This window comes from Mustela nigripes, chromosome 15 (genome assembly GCF_022355385.1).
Source record: "Mustela nigripes isolate SB6536 chromosome 15, MUSNIG.SB6536, whole genome shotgun sequence".
Lineage (NCBI taxonomy): Eukaryota > Metazoa > Chordata > Mammalia > Carnivora > Mustelidae > Mustela > Mustela nigripes.
Window position 1 is genome coordinate 11,641,938 of NC_081571.1, and position 15,332 is coordinate 11,657,269.

The 15,332-nt window shown below is 48.9% G+C and overlaps 1 pseudogene; it reads left to right on the forward strand.

Annotated features, from left to right (window-relative positions):
* Nucleotides 1-13,104, forward strand: part of LOC132002953 (transmembrane protein 126A-like) — a 73,705-nt pseudogene extending 60,601 nt beyond the window's left edge.
* Nucleotides 13,105-15,332: the final 2,228 nt, after the last annotated feature.

The window sequence follows — 15,332 nt, forward strand, 5'->3', positions numbered from 1 at the left end:
TGCTTGACAGACCTGAAGAGGGGTCCCTGGTGTGCATCGGTGTGGTTATTGGTTCAGTTGTGTCCCCCAAAAGATATGCCCAAATCCTAACTCCCAGAACCCACGAGTGTGACCTTATTTGGCAAAAGTGTTTTCGCAGATGTAACGAGTATTAGGATCTTGAGATGAAATCACCTTGAATTTCAGGCAGGTCATAAATCCAATAATGGATGTCCTCAGAAAATAAAAGCAGAGGAAGGTTCGAAACACAGACACAAGGAAGGGGGCTACATGAAGACAGATGCAGAGATGGAGTGGGGCAGCCACGAGGCAGGGAACGCCTGGAACCACCAGAAGCCAGAAGAAGAGAACAAGGATTTTCCTCGAGAACCTTCAGAGGGTGTGTTGGCCTTGCTGACACCTTGATATTGGACGCTTGGCTTCCAGAAGTGTGAGAGGATTCATTTCCATTGTTTTAAGCCACCAAGTTTTTGTTCATTTGTGAAGCCATTCCGAGGAAACTCACATAGGAGACTACTGTTCCTTGTCTCGGGGCCTGATTCACCAGTCACCCCATCCCCACACACTCTGAGAATCAGGGGTTACCTACATATGGTGAGGACTACAACAGAGACAGGCAGAGCCCAGGGCAGAACATCAAAGGCTGGCTGCAGTTCATTTTTAGAAAGAAAGGCCTCCCAGCTTAGGCCTTGGGAGAGGGTCCCCTTCTCCCAGCCCAGCTCTGGTGGGAGGGGTCAGCCTTACCAGGCAGGGTGCAGAGGTCTAGCCAGCAGACTTCCTTTCTGCTGGGGTGTTATGATCAATTTGGCTTCACTGACTTCCTCTTTTTGTGCTGCACTTAGGCCCACAGGGTCACTCCCGCGATGCTCAACACCCTCCTCTGAACAGGGCATGAGCAGCACCCCACTTACTGCATTATCAGCACAGGCCAGTTTTCCTCCTGGGGTCACCTTGAGTTTTGGATGATTCCAATGTCTTTGGTCATGTTCACCAACCATTTCCACAGGTGGCTAATCCCATCCTTTACAGGGGGACTTTTCAGTTTCACTTAAAAACAATTTCCAAGTTATTGAAGAATAGGGGAGGCACCGGGTGGTTGGGACTCCACACTCATTGGTAAGATGGCCGACAGGGCTCCACTAGCACGAAAAACCATGGCGTACAACAGGGCGCCCTGATGTGAGCAGGATAGCCAAAAGCAAGGAGCCAAAATGATGATCTTTAGTTGGTGTTTAACATACAGAAGAGTCATTCTTACTATTTCTTCCCCTTTCATATGTGTGTGTGTGTGTGTGTGTGTGCACGTGCGTGTGCCCTAGAGAAGGGGGGCGGTGTATCTGTGTGCATTGAGGTGGGGGTCAGTCACTGGTCACCAAAGTTGTTGGCTTTCTCTAACTGTAAATAAAGGGAGAGACTTTGAAAGTCTTACTCTTTGTCCTCTTTAGTGCTAACATCTTAAGATTCAGTGGAGCTCAGGGGTGCCTGGGTGGCTCACTGGGTTAAGCCTTTGCCTCTGGTTCAGGTCATGATCTCAGGGTCCTGGGATTGAGCCCGCATGGGTCTCTCTGCTCAGAGGGGAGCCTGCTTCCCCCCTCCCCACTCTACCTACTTGTGATCTCTGTCTGTCAAATAAATAAATAAAGTCTTTAAAAAAAAAAAAAAAGATTCAGTGGAGTTCATTCCAAGAGAATTTAAGAGAAGAAATAACGAGTTCACAGGAGCTTTCTACAACTCAGGCTTACAGAGAACTCCAAACCTGCAAGAAAAAAGAAACCATTCGGATCCTCTTTCTCACTGTCCACAGCAACCAACCCTTTCAGGTAGAATGTGCTGGCTATGAGGGACTCACCTGTTTTGTTTTCAGGAACTTTGTCCCTGAGTGACCTTCCCAGAGACAAGACTGTGGCCAGGAGGGGGATGCCTGGGGATGGCTGTGCTTTGCCACTGGCCCAGGGTGGGAAGAGAGTGGCCTGGTGTAGCGCCTCTGCTTCCTCATTCTGGAGCCCTCCCATCCATCCTGACTGCACACTTCTTTCAGATGTCCTTGACCATGACAAAGATAGACTGGAAAATCAAGGACTTGCAACAAAGGCAAAAACAGACAAGACTGTGAAAAAGCAGGAGCCAACAGGGGGAGGTACTCTCTAGCAGACATATTCGGCCCCACCTCGGTGGTTCCTGGATTCCCTTCTGGGTGCATCTCCAACGTCAGATGGACACCCTCCCCTGAAGACATTGTGGCCCCAGTGGGAGGGCTTTGCTCTCGTTCCCCTGCTGCCCCTTGGTCTGGCCACCCTGTGTTTTTGCATGTGGTTTGGGGAGTGGGGAGGATGGGTGAGTAGGGATTGATCTCCCAGAAATGTCCCTCTTTGCAAAGCCATTGGTCTTGTCAGGGCTCAGCTCTATCCAGTGGAAAGACCAGCCCAGGGTCAGACCCCACTGGTGGCCTAGGGAAGGCGTAGGTGTAACTCTGGTTTCTGAGACAGACAAGGCAAAGGCCAGAGGTATAGCCAAAGAACCTATGTATGGAGATCTAGTCTGAGAATAATAATAATATGGTCCAGCCGAGATTCGTTTTCCCAACTCATGTGTTCAATCAGTCCATGGGAGAGATATGTACTGTGTGCCTTCTCTGCACCAGGCATCACGCTGGACACTTGCGGATTGACTGATGAACAAAACCCATGTGGATCCTCTCCACCACCCAAAGGGTTGGCTTTCCTTCCCTACTGCTGAGGAAAGCCCCGGGCAGGAGAATGGGCCTGTCTCCTCCCTGCCCCGTGTGTATGGTCACTGAGTTCACCGGCTGCCCCAGCTCTGTGCTCAATGCCACATCTCCACTTCGGGTCTGCGCTGAGCCAAGAGCTCCATCATCTGTCCATGCCAGCCATGCTTCTGGCGCTGGACCCAGGCTTATACCCAGGCATATAGCACCCTCTATTGGAGGTCTCGACCCAACACCCTGGTCTGAGACCTAGGTAGCTGTTTTTGCTCATGCGAACCCTGTGTGCATCGTCCACACCCAAACAGCCACTGCAAAGTGCCAGGCTGTCTCCAGGGATTGAGGATAGAGAAGAGTACAAGGTAAAAATTCAGTCTTCTTCCAGGTTTCAAGTTCAACTTCCTCCCCTTGAACGAGGATCTCCATTCTGGAAGACGGATTGGGAATTGGGTGTATTCTAGATCCTGTAATCTCTTTCAAAGGACCTGGGACTGAAGGGTCGTCTTGCCAAGTAGATTCTTCATTGCTGCCCTTTGCTTCCTAGAGTTCCTGACCAAAGTGGGCAGATCTGTCTCCACTCTGAGTCTGTGCTACATAAGAAATACTAGGTTGAATTCTTCTGGAGAGACAAACTCCTCTCCCCATACCTACTTCCACCATCACCTGTAACTCCTCCTTCCTCAGTGGGAGCCCACTGGTAAGGGACATGATTGAAGAAGGGTAAGTCCCAATCAGAATCTTCTGCCACTTTCCCTCTGGCCACCCATTGTTACTAGACTCTTAATGTATCTGCTCATCTCTGCTTTCAGGATGCTGGTCCCCACTGACATCTTCCACCATTTCAAGGCCAACCCACACACTGTGCTGCTCAGCAGTGACCAACCGTGGGGAACCTCACCCTCCTTTTCTGGTTCCGATGAGCCTCATAAAAATGCAGGAGTTGTGTGTGAAGGGCCCTCCAGAGGCCAACAAGAGTCACAACATCCTCTCAGAATGACTGACTGGCCTCTCTGGTGGAAACACAGGCGCTTGAGGACAGAGTGCTTGCCCACTGGCAGAAAGACAGAGCACAAGCTTTTTTTATCTTCCCTCCTAGCATTTCTGTGGGTTAACTCTTTATTAACTTTCCATTTAATATGGCAGCCTTACTGAGCTATATAATTCATATATGGTATAGCTCGCCCATTGGAAGAGTACGATTCAGTGGTTTTTAGTCTATTCCCAGAGCCTTGCAACCATCACCATCATCGGCTTGAGGTCATTTTCCTCATCCCCAAAAGAAATTCCTTACCCATTAGCAGTCACACCCCATTTCTCCCAACACCCCCAAACCCTGGCTGCTGCTAAATTCCTTTCCGTCTGTATGGATTTGCTTAACCTCACAATTCACAGGGAATGCATATTCATGTTCACGTACGCATGGAATCATGTGACATGAGTCCTTCTGTGTCTGGCTGCTTGCACAAAACAAGGCTTTGCTCCTTACTTCATCTGTGCTTTCCTGGAGTGATAATTTATCAACCAAACTGAGACTTTTTCCATGGCGGGTGGCAGGGATTGGTGCCCTTTATCCCTACACTGCAGCAAAGGCATAAACCAGGGCCGTCCTTCAGTGGGGAGTGGTGAAATAACCCCACTTCACCCCTTCCCTAAGTCGAAACTACCAAATCCATCTGGAACCTCGGGTCTCCCCGGGAACCGCAGTTCATTTACCTCTACAATTGCTAATGCTGTTTACAGCTGAAGCATGCTTGTGATTTATGGGAGAAATAAGACTAATTTCCCCTAAAGAGATGAGAACTGGCATTTTTATTTTTCATCCTGGAAGCATGAAATTTGCCTGCGTGCAGTGGGAGCTCCAAAAGGAGCAGCCTCAGAAAACAATGATGTTATGACAAGCGTGAAGGGGCTGTCGTGAACTAGAGGGTATCAGAATGGGGCTGGCGGGAGCTTCGTGGGCTCGGTCATGGTCATGGCTCTGAAAGGGCCATTGTCATTATTTCTGGTGCTGCTAACCAGGTGCCTCGTTCAATGTCACCTCTCACTTCCACCCTCCCTCCCAGGTTCTTCCTGATCCTCCTGGAAAGGGTTTTCAGTGTTTGTAAGCAAACAAAAAATGTCTTATTTTTTAATTATAGTCTCTGTTGGGTAGAGCTAGAAGTTGTGTCTGTTGGACGATACGCTCTCAACAGATGAGCAGGGGATACAGATCAGGGGATATGTTTCTAACTACTATTCCCTGCTTGCCACAACAAGGCTTTATAGAACAAGGACGTCTCTTTATCGCCGAACAGAAGCATCGCTGTCTTCGAATACACACTGATGTCCCACCACGTGCAAGATGCTCTGCTACATGCTGCTTCGGAATGTCACCACATAAAAGGGACAATTACATAAAGTCACCAAAAAGTTGTTGCCCCTCATCTTTGGCTCCGACCACACCCCTGCCTCTCAGCCTTGAGCCCAAGCTCTCTAAGGAACCGAATGATTCATCTGATTTTTTTGTGTTGTGAATTCACCAGCAAGGCCCCCGTGGGACCCCCTGTCCCTGTGCGGTCAAGGGTGGCCCCGGATGGAAGTTGACCTTGACTCCTGCTCTTCAGACACAGGTTCTGTTCTGGGAGCCAGACGTTGGGTTTGGATGCTTCCAAGCCAGGGCAGCCCAGCATGCCAGTCCACTCTGGACCCCAGATGCAAATGTGCCCCTCTGCTCTCTCGGGCAGCTTTTGTTTGTATGTGTTTTACGTCTGAGCTCACCCATCTGGCTCCCCTTCTGCCACCTTTTCTCCTGTTTACATCCACCAGCCTCCATGTGTCTTCCAGCTCTTTCCGAACCAATTAACGCTATAGACAGATTTAGTCGATTTGGGGGCCAGATGCTCAAAAACATCCTCTTCTGCATTAAAAATAATCAAAGTAGGCTCCCAGCCAGCTGTAGGATTTACAGACCCTTGAAATTCTAGGCAAAATCCACAGAAACTTTTCTGATTCTGGCACAATCTCCAAATCCATTCATGGGGGTGGGGGGAGGCATCAATTTCATACGAGTGTGGAAAACGTCTTAAATGTTTGTTGGTCAGAGCACCCAGCCTCTGACACGGCCAGCAGGTCTGGCATAGAGCAGGGGGCTCTTCTTTCCTGGTGTGATAGTCCTTGCCCACACCTGCTAGGGAAGGCAAGTCCCTGCAGAGGGGTCTCCTAGCGATTGCCCACCTGATCCCTCAAGGCTGGCAAGCTGGGGTTTTCTTGTCAGCACGAGGTTCCCCACTTTGTTGCTCGTGTCCAGATTCCTCCATATTCCCAAGGGAACTTGCATGTGCGAGATAACACCAACATCTCCAGTGTCATCCTAAAGGTCCAGGAAGGGGCTTGCCCTGAAATGGGTGTGGCATTCCAAGAAAAAAAGTTTTATCTCTGTACCACCAGGGAAGGAAATGGATTCCTTAGGTGGGTTCAGAACTCGTGTTCATGTCCCTGGAGAAAACATAAAGATGTTCCAGAATTCCTTACTCCAAGGAGAACCATCCACAGCTCCCAAACTCACATAAATGCTTTCTGCACCCCTGCCCCGTACCCGGCTGCTGACAGAGAAGCAAGTCTCAGAATCCAGCATACAAAGGACCCTCCAGTCGACTTCCAGGAACCTCATTTAGATGGGTTTGAGGTGAGGCCCAGGAATCGGCATTTTAAATGAGCCTCTAGGTGAATTTGAGGCAGGGAGTCAGCAACGCAGGGTGCACTGCCTTGTGTTATCTCCCAGAATTCTTAGCTTCAAACAGAGCTTTTCGTGGCCCCCCACAGCTGTCTGCCGAATGTTCCACCTGGCACCCCGGTGGGATGGGTCTAGTGAGAGTCCAGGGGATTGGAGCAGAGGGAGGAGTCATCACACATGGGATCCAGAGGGAGCACTCCCTATGCCGCATACAGGCTGCCTGAAAAGTCCCTGATCAAATCTGAGGGCAGAGAAACAGTCTCACCCTGACCCAAGTCACAGGGGAGCCACTAGCCCAAGAGTCTAAGGAAAAGAGAAGAATCAAGTATTACCCGCCCCTGTCCCAATGCTATTGGTGAAATAAAACTAGCTCTCATTTATCAATTGTCAACATTACCCTAAACTATGTTATAGTTCATATATGTATGTATATATATAATCCATTTGATACTATGTAATGAACCTTTACTCAGGCCACAGGTGGGGATCCTTCCTGTGGGAGGGCACAGCATTTGGGAAGACCCTGCATAGGACGGTGTTCTAGTAGGGCAGCTCCTCAGAGTGCGGTCCCCTGACCAGAAGCAGTGGCAGCATCACCTGGGAGCATGTTAGAAATGCAGACTCTCAGGCCCCCAGACCTCCTGGAACAGAATCTGCACTTTATCCGGATCTCAGGTGATTTGTAAATGCATTAAAAATTGAGAGGCACTGCCCTGCGCTATCCAATCAAGCCCCTGCAAGCTAGTATTCACAGAGGCCCCAAAAAGGTAAATAACTTGCCTGCATCTCACCGTTAGTAATACCTTTGCGGTTTTCATCTGAACAAATACATGGGTGTCAGCACACACCTTTTTTTTTTTTCTTTTAAAGATATGAGTGCAGATTCCTATTAATAAATGACTTCCAGGGGCGCCTGGGTGGCTCAGTGGGTTAAAGCCGCTGCCTTCGGCTCAGGTCATGATCCCAGGATTCTGGGATGGAGCCCCACATCGGGCTCTCTGCTCAGCGGGGAGCCTGCTTCCTCCTCTCTCTCTCTGCCTGCCTCTCTGCCTGCTTGTGATCTCTATCTGTCAAATAAATAAAATCTTTTAAAAAATAAATAAATAAATGACTTCCAAATAAGTGATTCCTGCAGGCAGAGTGACCATGCATCCCTGGGCTCCAACGGAAAGGGGAAGCTATTGCAAGCAAACGCTGACTGTCCCAGCAAATCGGAAGGGATTGCCTTCGCGTCCTTTTAGCCAAGTCACCCTGACTCTTAAGGGAAGGCTTTAAAAATCATGGGCACACTGCTCAGCCTCTCACCCCTAATAGTCAGCCTGTGTTCATGTTCATAAAAGGGCTTTAAGACCTCAGCTACTCCCTGATCCACGTTACTACCCGGACTAGACCCATAGTCATGGCCGTTGCTTCCTAACGAAGTCTTGGGGTGCAAGCCTTTGGCTTCCCTCTATGTTCCACACATTGGGAGAGTATATACATCTCAGGTTTGTCGGCCTTTACCGTAGAGACTTCTCTGCTTCCTACCAAGAGCTGCTTGGGAGGGGCCTCTGTACTTTCAGGCTTTGGCCACAATGGAGAAGCCAGGACGGAAGATGGTTCTGCCCCCACTGCCTGGACTTGGCTGAAGTGGCGTCAAGGGTTCAGAGAATTATTCAAGGGCAATCTCTGAGGCTCTTTCTCAGGGACTGGCATTCCTAGACTGACCCCAGGGCCTCCCACCACCTCCCTGACCTGTCCCACTTGATGCAGCATCTCTAATTCTGTGTGCCTCGATCCTTTTGTTCCAGCTCCCTACATCCTCCGGGTCTCCCTGGGAGAAGGCATGGAGTGTCCCAGCTTTCTGTCCTCCCCAAGGCGGCCAGCCCACTGACAGCAGGAGCTAGACTTGGCTCCTTTTTCCCCTCGTGGCAAGAGTCCAATGAAGTATAGTCTTAGAGATCTATTTTTTAAATGGCCAAGTTTATCCTTTTATTAAATCAGTGCCCACAGATCCCCAGCCCTAGAACTATAAGGTCTGCACTTGCTGACACTACCGGTAGGGCCTTGTCTGTGAGGAGAGCCAGAGACAGCAGGAGTGCTCATGGACCGCACTGTGTGCACTGCTCTAAATGCCAGCAGCTTTCTGCTGGGGGGTCACGGCTGGCGTGGGCCGAGCACGCAGGATTCAGTCGTCAGCGGAGCTGTGATGACAGTCTCCCAGACTTCTGGTCCAACATTTCATCCAGAATAAAGTGTGCGTGAGTTTTGAGCACCTCCCTGAATAGCGATCAAATTAAGCGTGAATAATCGGTGGAAGTGTGAGTGGCGAGCTGGCGGGGAGAGGGGTTCCCTGTTGGCCTTGGAGCTGCTGCTTTTGGGCCTTGACCATCTGCGTACACTGGTGGCCTCCTCCTGACCTCCCAGCTGTTCCCCCCAAGAATACAGAACCCTCTGGACTGGATCGCAAGCACTGTCCCGTGGCTCCGGCCAAATGTATATGTTTGAGGGATTGCATCTGGGTTTCCTTGGGTTGCCAGACAAGCGAATATTCTGCGTCATTGCTCAGAGATGACAGGGAGGGAGGAGGCTTGTCATCAAATGGGCATCAGGCATGGAAATTGCTGCAAAGAAAATGTCTTTGTTCAGTCCTCTGTTTCCTCGGATGCAAACTGGGGACAATAGGAAGTTTCTCACAAGACTTCTCTGAGGTGCAAAGGAGAAACCATACATGCAACTGCCTTATGCATATCAGGTATTTGGTAAATGTTCCTAGGATCTGAACTCTTGCTATTTACTACTGATTCTAATGTGGGAAAAGGGAAATCCGTTTTGAAGTCTGTCACCAAGAGTTGGTTTCCTAGAGCAGTGTAATGGGTACCATTTGAAGGCAGTTTGACCCAAAAGGCATTTGTGTTCATGTGGAGTTCTGCTGGATTTAGAGGGGACCGTAACCCAAGGCTGAGCCTCCGCTCCCTCAGAGATATGCCAGGACCCTTGCGGAAAATAAAGAGGAATTTTTTCCTGCTAAGCTTTTTTTTTTTTTTAAACACAGAACCCCCTTCATTGGTCAGACCCTCCCAAAATGGGCTCCTGGAAACAAGAGAGGGCAGCCTGTTGGGCCATGCACGGGCCCAGCTCTTGGGGTCTTTTCTGGTAGATGTTGATGGGAGAGAGCCCTCCCCACAATCTTCCTACCAGCTTATAATTAAAAGCAGTCACGGTCATTAAAAAAAAATTAACAAAAGTTACAAAATAGTACATTCAATCTATTTTTAAGTTTCAGGTGACCCAGGTCTCCATATTTTAGGTGTTCTGACCTCCTATCCCATCTGACCACCCCCCCAACACACACAGACACAACAGCATTCTAATGCAGGCTCTGTCTCATTCATGGTCAGCATCAGGCTCAGGAATGCTCCTAAATCCATGGCTGGACACAGGGCTGTTCACAGATTAGGGCTTGAATGTTGTCCTGAACAGCGCAGGCCATGGGTACCACGAGACTTACACCCTCTGTTTAGGGTGGGAGTGTGTCCTTCAAATATTGTTGCCAACTTCTAGTTCTGAACACCTCTATTTGCATCAGTGAAGTCCATAGCTTCTGGACCTTTTGGCTAGGATCACGTGTATCAACAAGTTCATTCTCATATTCATGATGTTAATTTGTTAGGGACTAATTTTTCTAATAATACGCTTTTCAGACATTCACCCTACATGTTCCTAAAGCCTCAGATATTGCTCAAGATTTGGGTATCCGAGCTTTGGGTTGAGGATCAATCCAATATTCCTGGAGTGTGAATTCCCAAAAATGAAACTGATTTCCATAGAATTGAACCTTGAACTAACCAACAACTGCACGATATCCTGCAGTTTATACCAAACTGTTTTAAAGTGAATTATAGGGGCACCTGGGTGGCTCAGTGGGTTAAGCCCCTGTCTTTGCTCAGATCATAGTCTCAGGGTCCTGGGATTGAGCCCCATATCAGGCTCTCTGCTCAGCGGGGAGCCTGCTTCCCCCTCTCTCTGCCTACCTTTCTGCCTACTTGTGATCTCTCTCTCTCTCTGTCAAATGAATAAATAAAAAATCTTAAAAAATAAAGTGAATTATAGCTACCCCACCAATGGTTACTATGGCTCCCATCAGTTGATGAGTGTGGGTTGAATACTGTTTCTACTGTGTGGCTAGCTCTGTGACAAGCGCTGTGGGACTTTTAAAAATGGTAAAAATTACTTTAAGAACTGTGCGAATTTGTTGATAGGATATTTACATCTGGAATATTTAAAGAAGAGTGAGAGAGAGAGAGAGAGAGAGAGAGAGAGTATACAAACCAAAGTTCAGAGATGGAGCCATTCCTGGAGACCGAGATAGTCAAAGACACAAGTCTGGACTATGTGCTGAGTGGTGGGCAGAAACAGAGGGCTAGAGAGGGATGGTACTCTAAATCTGACATGTGAATCAGGTACAAGAAGGTCATTCTGCTCAGTTCTCCTGTTGCAAGGTGTGGCCTAACATAGGACCAATTCTAGAGACCACTTTCGATTTTCCTGTGGGCAGGTTTGTACCACGTCCTCTCCAGGCCGGTTCTCTTGCTTTTTATGAGGAACAGCTGCCTTTCTGAGCCCAGCCTCTCCTAAAAGTAGCTCCTGACAGGCTGTTCCTAGGCTATTAGGTTCTGTGGGGTCCTCTGAGGCAGCCAGTGGCCCCTCTTTTAAGAGAAGTTAATTCTCAGGGTGCCTGGATGGCTCAATGGGTTAAGCCTCTGCCTTTGGCTCAGGTCATAACCTTAGGGTCCTGAGATCAAGCCCTGCATTGGGCTCTCTGCTCAACAGGGAGCCTGCTTCCCTCTCTCTCTGCCAAATAAATAAATAAAATCTTTTTAAAAAAGAAGAAGAAGAAGAAGCTAATTCTCACCATAGTATAAAGGTTGACTTACTCATTTTGTAAGCATTATTGAAATATTTAGGGAAGTTTTATTTGACAGTTGATGTATTTTAAAGGAAAATTAAATCTATTTAGATTAGAAAGATACACCATAATGGTCAAGAGAATTTAATTAACTATGTTCTGAAGTTTTCTTGTAAATAATCAAGTGACTTTAAATAGATTTGTAAGTAAAGTAATAAGATTCGTTAAGTTTAACTTGAAAGCTCAAGAAAATCTGGGTTTTAGAATATTTTAACTTAAAAAAAGGACTATTAATTTTCCACACTGAAGCTGCCTTCTCTGTGCTCAGAGTCTCCTCTGGGACAACCAAAACGTTCCAATAACAAAGGTAGATGAGGGAAACCAGGTGACGTCCTTCCCCAGGGAATGTGATTTTTCTTACTCTGCTTTTCTGAGTCCTGTTCTCTCAATGGATCTGGTTTAGCCTTTTGTAGGAGGAAAGAACAATTGTGGTTAGAGATGACAGGTTTTACATGCTCAGCTCTCTTTTTCTGTTGGAGATTAATGCCTTCCACCTTCTCTCCCTAATAAATGTTCTACCATCTTGATCCTTTCTCCCTGAGATATTTCGCCTGCTTTTGGGTTCCAAACCTCTGTGCCCTTGCTTCCGAATGTGGGCTTCTAATGGTCTACTAGAGGTCCTCTGCTGTTATCTCAAGTTCCACACCCTTCTGTGACCTCCTTTTCCTCCTACCCCTTTCTTCTTGTCACCAGAGGCAGGACCTCAGATGCCTTCTTTGTCTTTGTCATGGTTCCTACTTTAATTAATAAGTGAATTCTTTCTTGGAGATTTTCTTACCACCACCACTACCACCAAAGATCAGCTTCTTCATTTCCAGACAGTAAGAACATTTTTGTTGAGGGTATAGATTTTAAAAATTGAGAGACAATTCACACAACCATGAGATTTACTTTTTTAATGTATGCGATTCTGTGTATGGTTTTTAATACATCCTCAGATATGTACAACCATAACCATCTAATCCAGAACATTGCCATCATCCCCAAAAGGAATTCTCAATAATAATTTTGAATTAGTCTTCTCTTGGCCAGTGATCTTTGCACTTAACTAAGTGTACCTAGAATTGGTTTGAGGAGTAAGCCCCACTTGGTTCAAATCCTGAATGTGCCATATGTCCTTATCAGAGGTGACCTGGGTGCAGTGACTCTCTAACATTTTATGGCCTTAATTTTTCCAGTACCTAGTTTTATTATCAGTAAAATAGGTCAGTTGGTACATTGCATGAGTAAATGAGCAAAACAGATAAACAGATGCGAGCAATCAGTAAACACGGTTGCTGTTTTATAAACTTCAGATCCAACTAGATAACCATTATGCATATTTTTAAATTAAAGTTTTAATTTTTAGATAATTATAGGTTCACATGCAGCTGCAAGAAATAATTCAGAGAGATGACTCAGTTTTCCCCAGTGGTATTCTAAAAAACCAAATCACAACCGGAATATTGACACCCATGCAGTCAAGACACAGAACATTTCAGTCCCCACGGGGGTTGCCCAGGTTGTCTTTCCATAGCCCTCACTCAATACTTAACCCCCGCAAACCACAACCCTGGTTTCTGTTTGCTTGTGTCCATAGTGTTAAATCGATGCGATCACGAGGTCGTTGCCTTTTGGGATTGACATTTTTTGCACAACAGAATTCCCCCGGGATTCCCCCAGGTGGTGCTCAAGGTGGGAGACCGGAAAGCTGGATCTGACTACGCATTTCGGGCAGCCTAGTGCAGTCCCTGTATGGGGTGGGCACGGGGAGGCCGAGGCTGATGTTGGCACAAGTAAAGGCTGTGGTGTGTTTGCACTGTTGTGTGGTAAAGCCCTGCTGAACTTTTCTGCTCAAATGTGATTGTTCCCTGAAGGCCATGCTCTGGGGACAGATGTGGCTTGGAACCAGAAGCTGAATTCCTGTGTGGGTAAGCAGAGCCCCATGCACAGAGACTCTGAGAAATACCACTTTCCTAAGGTAGCCTATGCAGTAGGAGGGAGGAGGGCCACACTTCCAAGGTGACCCGCACTCAGACACTGAGCTCACAGAGGCTCTGAGCCAGCAGAAGGGAGGTGCCCTGCCGTTTCTCACGCACACCACTCTGAGTGTGCTTCCCCGGTGGGGACCCTGAAAGGCAGTCTCCCCCGGTGCCAGGCAGTGGGCAAAGTGCATTCCACGCTGTCTGTCATTTGGTCTTTGCCACAGTCTCAGGAAAAGTAGCTGCTGTTTTCATCCTCGTTTCTCAGAGGAAGACACGAGGCTGACGGATGCTTAGGGAACTTGGCCATGACTTCTTCGACATGAGGTGTAGAGCTGCACTGTTTAGGGCCCCTGTGATCTGTTTACATCCCAGATACTCCCGGAAAGAGGAAGAAGCTACTGTGGAAGCTGAGGGTGCTTCGCTGGTCCAGGCATGCACTGTGTGTGACGCTGGGCCAAGTCACCCAACTGGGCCACGGGGGCCACAGGGGCGGGAGTCTCAGACGTGGCTGGATGCAAGGCTGAGGAGGACGAGGCGGATGCAGAAGGGGAGGCTCGTCTGGTTGTCCTTCCGGTCAGACTTTCCTCCCGAAGAAGGGCTGGGGGGTCTAAAGACGTAGGCAGGGGCCCTCCCGTGGCCTTGGGCATCCCTTTGCTCATGACCTGGGGCATGGCAAGGATCGGGCTCCTGAGGCCCCCCATGCTCGGGCTGGCCTCTGTGAACGGCCTGACCTCACAGACGCCATCCTTCCAGGAGCACAAAAAAGTGGCCAGAACAAGAGCACGGTGACTGGCTGGGACCCACTTCCAATAACATGGCCTGGGTGAAACCCTCCCATCACAGCTGGTGTGTGAAGTGCAACGATACAAGCTCTGTACCTCGCAGGATTTCTGGGACTTGTAGGTTGCCTGGACCCGGGTTCTGCCTGTGTTGCTGGAGGATACAGGAGGAGGGCGGCCACCCCTGAGTGAGGGAGGGAGGCCCCTCCCCTGAGTCCCACCACGTCTCCAGGACAGCACACATCAGCATGGTCCTGGCCAGGTGAGCCCTGGGTATGGCTGCAGGGGAACCCAGAGGCCTCGGGGTAGGTCAGCAGGTGATCCCTGGCAAGGGCTCTCTGTTCAAATCTCTCCGGCGGCGGCGGTGGCTCCCTGGCTTTGTGCAGAGGAGCTAGGGAGTTAGCTAGTTAAAGAAAAAAGGCACCAGCATTCTCCAACACACCTGATTCTGGGGTCATTGAAATGTGGGTGTGTGTATGTGTGGGGGAGGTGTTGCCAGGAAGGGGTGGGCTCAGTCGGTTCGACATCTGCCTGCTGTGGGTTCCTTGCTCCGAGGGGAGTCTGCTTCCCTCTACCTCTGCCTCTCCCCACTGCTTGTTCTCTGTCTCTCTCAAATAAATAAAATCTTTTTAAAAAGGGGGGGGGGGAGTGTGTATGTAACAGAAACATCACTGACATTGATCTGTTCATCTGTTCGTCAAACATCTATCATGTGCTTCCCAGGCTCAGAAACGATCCTGAACACACATCAAGCCTCACAAAGCTGGTCATGGTGTGGGAGAGACAGACAAAGCACACACAGCCTATATAGCGTGACAGGTGCCCATGTGCCAGGGACCCCAGAACGAGGCTGAGGACGTGCGACATTCCACCAGGAAGTCATCCTGCAAGGCCGAGGGCCCATCTGAAGGAACGTGGTCACTTTTCTAAAAGTTTGCTGCCCACCGTTGCCTACAAGGCTCCTATCTGGCCAGAACTGAAGGGAAAACAAGCATCGTGGATTTCTCAGCTTGACAGGCCCCTAGCTCACGTGCACAAACCTGCGAGCTTGAGGCCACAGCTCAGCATAGGGGAGTGAGGGAGAGATGACACCCATGGCGCTAACGACCCAGGGGATTGGCAGAGCTGACGGCCTCAGCCACCCATCGCCCCTGGTGGACACATGGATGACAGCCTTCTGTGGCCGGGGAATGGCCGCAGCCTTAGG